Raw genomic sequence first — 8648 nt, 5'->3', positions numbered from 1 at the left:
GCCACCACAGCGTATACCTCTAATTAATACTATAACATAGTAATAATAACAGTACAAAAACAATCAACTCAGCGTATACCTCTAATTAATACTATAACATAGTAATAATAACAGTACAAAAACAATCAACTCACCTTGGATACGATAACATAGTAATAATAACAGTACAAAAACAATCAACTCACCTTGGATACGATAACATAGTAATAATAACAGTACAAAAACAATCAACTCACCTTGGATACGATAACATAGTAATAATAACAGTACAAAAACAATCAACTCACCTTGGATACGATAACATAGTAATAATAACAGTACAAAAACAATCAACTCACCTTGGATACGATAACATAGTAATAATAACAGTACAAAAACAATCAACTCACCTTGGATACCTCTCTCTCCAGGTGATCCTGGAGGTCCTGACAGTCCGTCTCTGCCTGGAGGACCAGGAATGCCTGTGTGGACACAGAACTGTAAGAACTAAGTATTCCCAGCGGTACTCCGGTAGTTCTCCCACCGTCACCAAATACCACACAGCGGTACCCCGGTAGTTCTCCCACCGTCACCAAATACCACCCAGCAGTACACCGGTAGTTCTCCCACCCTCACCAAATACCACACAGCGGTACCCCGGTAGTTCTCCCACCCTCACCAAATACCACCCAGCAGTACTCCGGTAGTTCTCCCACCGTCACCAAATACCACCCAGCAGTACTCCGGTAGTTCTCCCACCCTCACCAAATACCACCCAGCAGTACTCCGGTAGTTCTCCCACCCTCACCAAATACCACCCAGCAGTACTCCGGTAGTTCTCCCACCGTCACCAAATACCACCCAGCAGTACTCCGGTAGTTCTCCCACCCTCACCAAATACCACACAGCGGTACCCCGGTAGTTCTCCCACCCTCACCAAATACCACCCAGCAGTACACCGGTAGTTCTCCCACGTCTCCAAATACCACACAGCAGTACACCGGTAGTTCTCCCACCCTCACCAAATACCACCCAGCAGTACTCCGGTAGTTCTCCCACCCTCACCAAATACCACCCAGCAGTACACCGGTAGTTCTCCCACCCTCACCAAATACCACCCAGCAGTACTCCGGTAGTTCTCCCACCCTCACCAAATACCACCCAGCAGTACACCGGTAGTTCTCCCACCCTCACCAAATACCACACAGCGGTACCCCGGTAGTTCTCCCACCCTCACCAAATACCACCCAGCAGTACTCCGGTAGTTCTCCCACCGTCACCAAATACCACACAGCAGTACACCGGTAGTTCTCCCACCGTCACCAAATACCACCCAGCAGTACTCCGGTAGTTCTCCCACCCTCACCAAATACCACACAGCGGTACCCCGGTAGTTCTCCCACCCTCACCAAATACCACCCAGCAGTACACCGGTAGTTCTCCCACGTCTCCAAATACCACACAGCAGTACACCGGTAGTTCTCCCACCCTCACCAAATACCACCCAGCAGTACTCCGGTAGTTCTCCCACCCTCACCAAATACCACCCAGCAGTACACCGGTAGTTCTCCCACCCTCACCAAATACCACCCAGCAGTACTCCGGTAGTTCTCCCACCCTCACCAAATACCACCCAGCAGTACACCGGTAGTTCGCCCACCCTCACCAAATACCACCCAGCAGTACACCGGTAGTTCTCCCACCCTCACCAAATACCACACAGCAGTACTCCGGTAGTTCTCCCACCCTCACCAAATACCACCCAGCAGTACACCGGTAGTTCTCCCACCCTCACCAAATACCACCCAGCAGTACTCCGGTAGTTCTCCCACCCTCACCAAATACCACCCAGCAGTACTCCGGTAGTTCTCCCACCCTCACCAAATACCACACAGCAGTACACCGGTAGTTCTCCCACCCTCACCAAATACCCACCCGGCACTTCGAGCACCCTTGATGCGTACCTGGCTTGAGGCTGATCCTGGTCACTTTGTCATCCAACTTGTGGGTGCTGGTGTTGAGCCAGGACAGGTCAGATCTCATCCTCTCCAGCTGACCCTCATCTCCACAGAGGTTCTTGACCTGTTGTCATAGTGACCAGCAGAAACATGAACCAGACATGGTCCTAAAGGTCGTCTCCATTCAACGTCTTACGTTCTCTGGTTCCGCCGAACTTTGTGAACTTTACTCGGACTCTGCTGCTTGAGCCGCTGTGAAAATGCTTTGATGTTCTCATCGTATAATGTGGATTCTTTTGAAAGACCCACAAGACTGAGGTGAGGCCAGACTACATGTTAGCTGTTAGCCGTTAGCCGTTAGCCGTTAGCAGTGAGCAGTGAGCAGTGAGAGGACCTGGCTTTGGAGATCCAGGACCCGGCCCCCGAGCCTGCTGCTCTCCTGACTGTTGTTCAGCAGCATCTGGAGGGCTTCGCCACCGAGTCTCCCCAAACCAGTGTGGTCAGATGAGAGTTTTTGTGGGGGGGGGTCGGGCAGCGAAGAGCCCAAGGTAAACACTGGAAGGTGGAGGAAACAGCAACCAGTGGGTTAATCCATGATAATCCATGATAATCCATGATAATCCATGATAATCCATGATAATCCATGCCTTTAGGATCAAAGTTAACAGCCATTATCATAATACTTTGATGTTATTTGTGTGAAAGTAAAACCTGTAGCATTATAAACAGTATCAGTACTACTTATTAGTATTAGTAGAGTACTACAGCTCGATTTGAATGGACCAATCAGATAAGATAAGTCCTGGTTCAATCAACCAATCAGCATTGAGCTGCACCAGAACCAGAACCGAGGTCGTTCATCCATTTAGCCCGGCGAGTTTAAACTTCTAATTATTGATATTATTACATCGTTTGTACCTTTATAGACGAGGAAGGCGTTCAGGGCAGTTTGCAGGACGAGATAAACGACGATCACACGAAAACAGCATTTTGGTTTCGGCCTCGCCGGCTTCAAATCTGGAAGGCAAAGAGGATAATACAGGTAAGACATCAGAACCAGAACCAGAACCAGACATCAGAACCAGAACCAGACATCAGAACCAGAACCAGAACCAGACATCAGAACCAGAACCAGATCACAGTGCAGAACCAGAACCAGACATCAGAACCAGAACCAGACATCAGAACCAGATCACAGTGCAGAACCAGAACCAGACATCAGAACCAGAACCAGACATCAGAACCAGAACCAGAACCAGACATCAGAACCAGATCTCAGTGCAGAACCAGATCTCAGTGCAGAACCAGATCCCAGTGCAGAACCAGATCCCAGTGCAGAACCAGATCTCAGTGCAGAACCCGATCACAGTGCAGAACCAGATCCCAGTGCAGAACCAGATCTCAGTGCAGAAGCAGATCCCAATGCAGAACCAGATCTCAGTGCAGAACCAGAACCAGACATCAGAACCAGAACCAGACATCAGAACCAGAACCAGAACCAGACATCAGAACCAGATCTCAGTGCAGAACCAGATCTCAGCGCAGAACCAGATCCCAGTGCAGAACCAGATCTCAGTGCAGAACCAGATCCCAGTGCAGAACCAGATCTCAGTGCAGAACCAGATCTCAGTGCAGAACCCGATCACAGTGCAGAACCAGATCCCAGTGCAGAACCAGATCTCAGTGCAGAACCAGATCCCAGTGCAGAACCAGATCTCAGTGCAGAACCAGATCCCAGTGCAGAACCAGATCCCAGTGCAGAACCAGATCTCAGTGCAGAACCAGATCACAGTGCAGAACCAGAACCAGACATCAGAACCAGAACCAGACATCAGAACCAGAACCAGAACCAGACATCAGAACCAGATCTCAGTGCAGAACCAGATCTCAGTGCAGAACCAGATCCCAGTGCAGAACCAGATCCCAGTGCAGAACCAGATCTCAGTGCAGAACCCGATCACAGTGCAGAACCAGATCCCAGTGCAGAACCAGATCTCAGTGCAGAAGCAGATCCCAATGCAGAACCAGATCTCAGTGCAGAACCAGAACCAGACATCAGAACCAGAACCAGACATCAGAACCAGAACCAGAACCAGACATCAGAACCAGATCTCAGTGCAGAACCAGATCTCAGCGCAGAACCAGATCCCAGTGCAGAACCAGATCTCAGTGCAGAACCAGATCCCAGTGCAGAACCAGATCTCAGTGCAGAACCAGATCTCAGTGCAGAACCCGATCACAGTGCAGAACCAGATCCCAGTGCAGAACCAGATCTCAGTGCAGAACCAGATCCCAGTGCAGAACCAGATCTCAGTGCAGAACCAGATCCCAGTGCAGAACCAGATCCCAGTGCAGAACCAGATCTCAGTGCAGAACCAGATCCCAGTGCTTCATCCACCGTACGTTACTTTACTTGAGATGCAGCTTTAAAGTGATAAAAGAAATAAAATACAATACAATATGAAATGTATTTGTTCAACGATTAGCCCATCAATAGAGGTTCTTCTGATCCATCGAAAAGTAATAATAATAATAATGCATTGATTTTATATATATATATATATATTTATATGACCTCCACCTGCGTTCACTCGCTCACTACATTCACACAGGCAATGTGCCCGAGCCGGGAATTGAACCACCAACCTCTCGATCATAGGACGACCCTCTCAACCACCTCAAACCCACATTCATTGCAAAATTAGCAACAAGCTAACGAGCATGTCAAGCTTTTAGCTGCGTTTTCTCAATTATTGGTACAGACCAAGCTAAAGTGCAGCAAATAGTGGCCGTAAGTACCGGTAGTATTTGAATGTATCTGCACGTACGGTAATATTTGAATGTATCTGCACGCACGGTAGTATTTGAATGTATCTGCACGCACGGTAGTATTTGAATGTATCTGCACGTACGGTAATATTTGAATGTATCTGCACGCACGGTAGTATTTGAATGTATCTGCACGCACGGTAGTATTTGAATGTATCTGCACGCACGGTAGTATTTGAATGTATCTGCACGTACGGTAGTATTTGAATGTATCTGCACGTACGGTAGTATTTGAATGTATCTGCACGTACGGTAGTATTTGAATGTATCTGCACGCACGGTAGTATTTGAATGTATCTGCACGCACGGTAGTATTTGAATGTATCTGCACGCACGGTAGTATTTGAATGTATCTGCACGCACGGTAGTATTTGAATGTATCTGCACGTACGGTAGTATTTGAATGTATCTGCACGTACGGTAGTATTTGAATGTATCTGCACGCACGGTAGTATTTGAATGTATCTGCACGTACGGTAGTATTAGAATGTATCTGCACGCACGGTAGTATTTGAATGTATCTGCACGCACGGTAGTATTTGAATGTATCTGCACGTACGGTAGTATTTGAATGTATCTGCACGCACGGTAGTATTTGAATGTATCTGCACGTACGGTAGTATTTGAATGTATCTGCACGTACGGTAGTATTTGAATGTATCTGCACGCACGGTAGTATTTGAATGTATCTGCACGTACGGTAGTATTTGAATGTATCTGCACGCACGGTAGTATTTGAATGTATCTGCACGTACGGTAGTATTTGAATGTATCTGCACGTACGGTAGTATTTGAATGTATCTGCACGTACGGTAGTATTTGAATGTATCTGCACGTACGGTAGTATTTGAATGTATCTGCACGCACGGTAGTATTTGAATGTATCTGCACGTACGGTAGTATTTGAATGTATCTGCACGTACGGTAGTATTTGAATGTATCTGCACGTACGGTAGTATTTGAATGTATCTGCACGCACGGTAGTATTTGAATGTATCTGCACGTACGGTAGTATTTGAATGTATCTGCACGTACGGTAGTATTTGAATGTATCTGCACGCACGGTAGTATTTGAATGTATCTGCACGCACGGTAGTATTTGAATGTATCTGCACGTACGGTAGTATTTGAATGTATCTGCACGTACGGTAGTATTTGAATGTATCTGCACGTACGGTAGTATTTGAATGTATCTGCACGTACGGTAGTATTTGAATGTATCTGCACGTACGGTAGTATTTGAATGTATCTGCACGTACGGTAGTATTTGAATGTATCTGCACGTACGGTAGTATTTGAATGTATCTGCACGTACGGTAGTATTTGAATGTATCTGCACGTACGGTAGTATTTGAATGTATCTGCACGTACGGTAGTATTTGAATGTATCTGCACGTACGGTAGTATTTGAATGTATCTGCACGTACGGTAGTATTTGAATGTATCTGCACGTACGGTAGTATTTGAATGTATCTGCACGTACGGTAGTATTTGAATGTATCTGCACGTACGGTAGTATTTGAATGTATCTGCACGCACGGTAGTGTTTTCACCTTTTAAATAAAGGCGATCTAGACCCCGGGTTCTACTCTGGAGTACCGTAATAGCTCCTGGGCGTGCTGCTCGGTTCTCCTCGTCTACTCACCCTCCGGCTGGAATGAGTAGAGGTCGCTCCTGCTCAGGGACATGTCGAACAGCGGGTTCGACTGGCTGCAGGAGACGTGTTTGTCAGGACGGTCCACCGGCGTCTCCATGTTCTCAAGTCCAGAGCTACATCAGCTTTCATTCAGGAAGTCTCACCACCCAGAGGATGATGGGAAACAGCCGGTCCGAGAAGGAGAACAAGAACCGCACGTGGTTTGGTTTGGCGCTGAGCTGGTCAGAATTCAGCAGTGACACGCCCAGTGGCAGGAAGGCCCGTTAGCTAAATGAGGAAGTACGTTCTTTAAGCACACATGTAAGACTCGCAAAAACAAAGCATGTTGAGTATTTACAAGTATCCTAAAGATACACAAAAAACACACCCAAATAGGAACGACATATTTAAGGATGCAAATATCAGTTCCTTTGTCCACCAGAGGGAGATAGAGAACCCGTATGAATGACACATGGCTGCCCACACATCACAAGGCATGGTGGCGCCCGACCTAATGGGTCAGGGCTGAAGCCCCCCTAATATAGGCCTAACGACGCCACTGGCCCTCTAACCCATCAGACCATCTTTCAGTGCAGGGGAAGGAGGAGGTAATGCTTTAAAAACATCTATTAAAAAAACAAAAACAAGGGTTAGGGTTAGGGTTCAGGGGAGAAGGAGGTAATGCTTTAAAAACATCTATTAAAAAAACAAAAACAAGGGTTAGGGTTCGGGTTCAGGGGAGAAGGAGGTAATGCTTTAAAAACATCTATTAAAAAAACAAAAACAAGGGTTAGGGTTAGGGTTCAGGGGAAGAAGGAGGTAATGCTTTAAAAACATCTATTAAAAAAACAAAAACAAGGGTTAGGGTTCGGGTTCAGGGGAGAAGGAGGTCATGCGGGGTCCCGCATCCCGCTTTAAACGGCTCCGTCATGAAAAGGCGTGCAACGTTTTATTTTTGCCATATCTCGGGAGGGAAGGTCGTAGAGACGCGGTTTGGACCGGCGTGTTCCGCGTGGCCGAATCACGTCGGACAGATCAGGTTCCCAAGTCTCTACAACGTACCGTTCTCACGATAATTCGATTTGACATTTGCCCATAGAAACGAATGGAGTTTGGGACCCTTCTGGTTTTATTCTAGAAACGGCCACAAGAGGGCAGCATGGCTCCACAAGAGGGTTATGGGGAGATTCCAACATCCTGGGATGATGGATGGGCACAGGGGGGAATGCATTTTATTCCATTTCCCAGTATTAACAGAAAAGGTTAAAACAACTTTAAAAACATTTATTAAAATAACAAAAACAAGGGTTAGGGTTAGGGGGGGGGGGGGGGTAGTACAGGAACCAATGGGTGACCTTTGTTTTCATGTTTGACCTTTCCGTGCCCCGCCCCCTCCCCCCCCCGGAAGGCGACCGGTCAGACTCTCAGACAGCGTTTGACCAAAATGGATGGAAACACATTGTGTTCATTGGCAAAGCAGACGGAAGCTCCTAACCCCGACCCTTACCCTGACCCTTACCCTGACCCTAACAATGATGTCACTACTCGTTTGAGGATGATGTCATCACTCCAGCAAAGATTATTTAGAACCAGCAGCATGTTCTTTAAATGTCACAAACAAAACAACATCAAACAACAACTTTATTTAAATATGACAAAAATGCAAATGAATCAACAATAAATGAGAACAGGAGTCACTTCTGTGTCTTCATGACTCCGCCCTCTGGAGACGGCTAACGGTTAGCCTCTCTGGGTGTTCCTCAGGGAGGGTTGAGATGTCCTCCAGTTCCTGAGGCTTGAATGTGGGGCTTTTAAAGCTGCCATATATGGTCTGTTTCCTCTGTGGACATACATATACTAACTAAGATAGTACCTAAGATACTACCTAATATACTACCTAAGATACTAACTAAGATACTAACCAGGACTGATCAAATACAGAATGTTTGCTTTGGAAACCTGACACCAATCAGTAATCAAGCCCAATACTTCCATGCATGTGGGTCCCGTCCCCAGGTCCCGTCCCCAGGTCCCGTCCCCAGGTCCCGTCCCCAGGTCCCGTCCCCAGGTCCCGTCCCCAGGTCCAGCCCCCAGGTCCAGCCTGCAGCTCCAGGAGCAGTTGATGGATCCAGACCAGCCTGGTCCCTGATAGAACGCAGACCCGGAGGCGGAGCTTCAGTGCAGTACGCAGTACTCAGGGGAACCAGCCAGTCCACCCCCGTGACCCAACATCAGGAGGTCTGAGA

The sequence above is a fragment of the Brachionichthys hirsutus genome, chromosome 12, assembly GCF_040956055.1.
Source record: "Brachionichthys hirsutus isolate HB-005 chromosome 12, CSIRO-AGI_Bhir_v1, whole genome shotgun sequence".
Lineage (NCBI taxonomy): Eukaryota > Metazoa > Chordata > Actinopteri > Lophiiformes > Brachionichthyidae > Brachionichthys > Brachionichthys hirsutus.
This window is presented reverse-complemented; position numbering follows the sequence as displayed.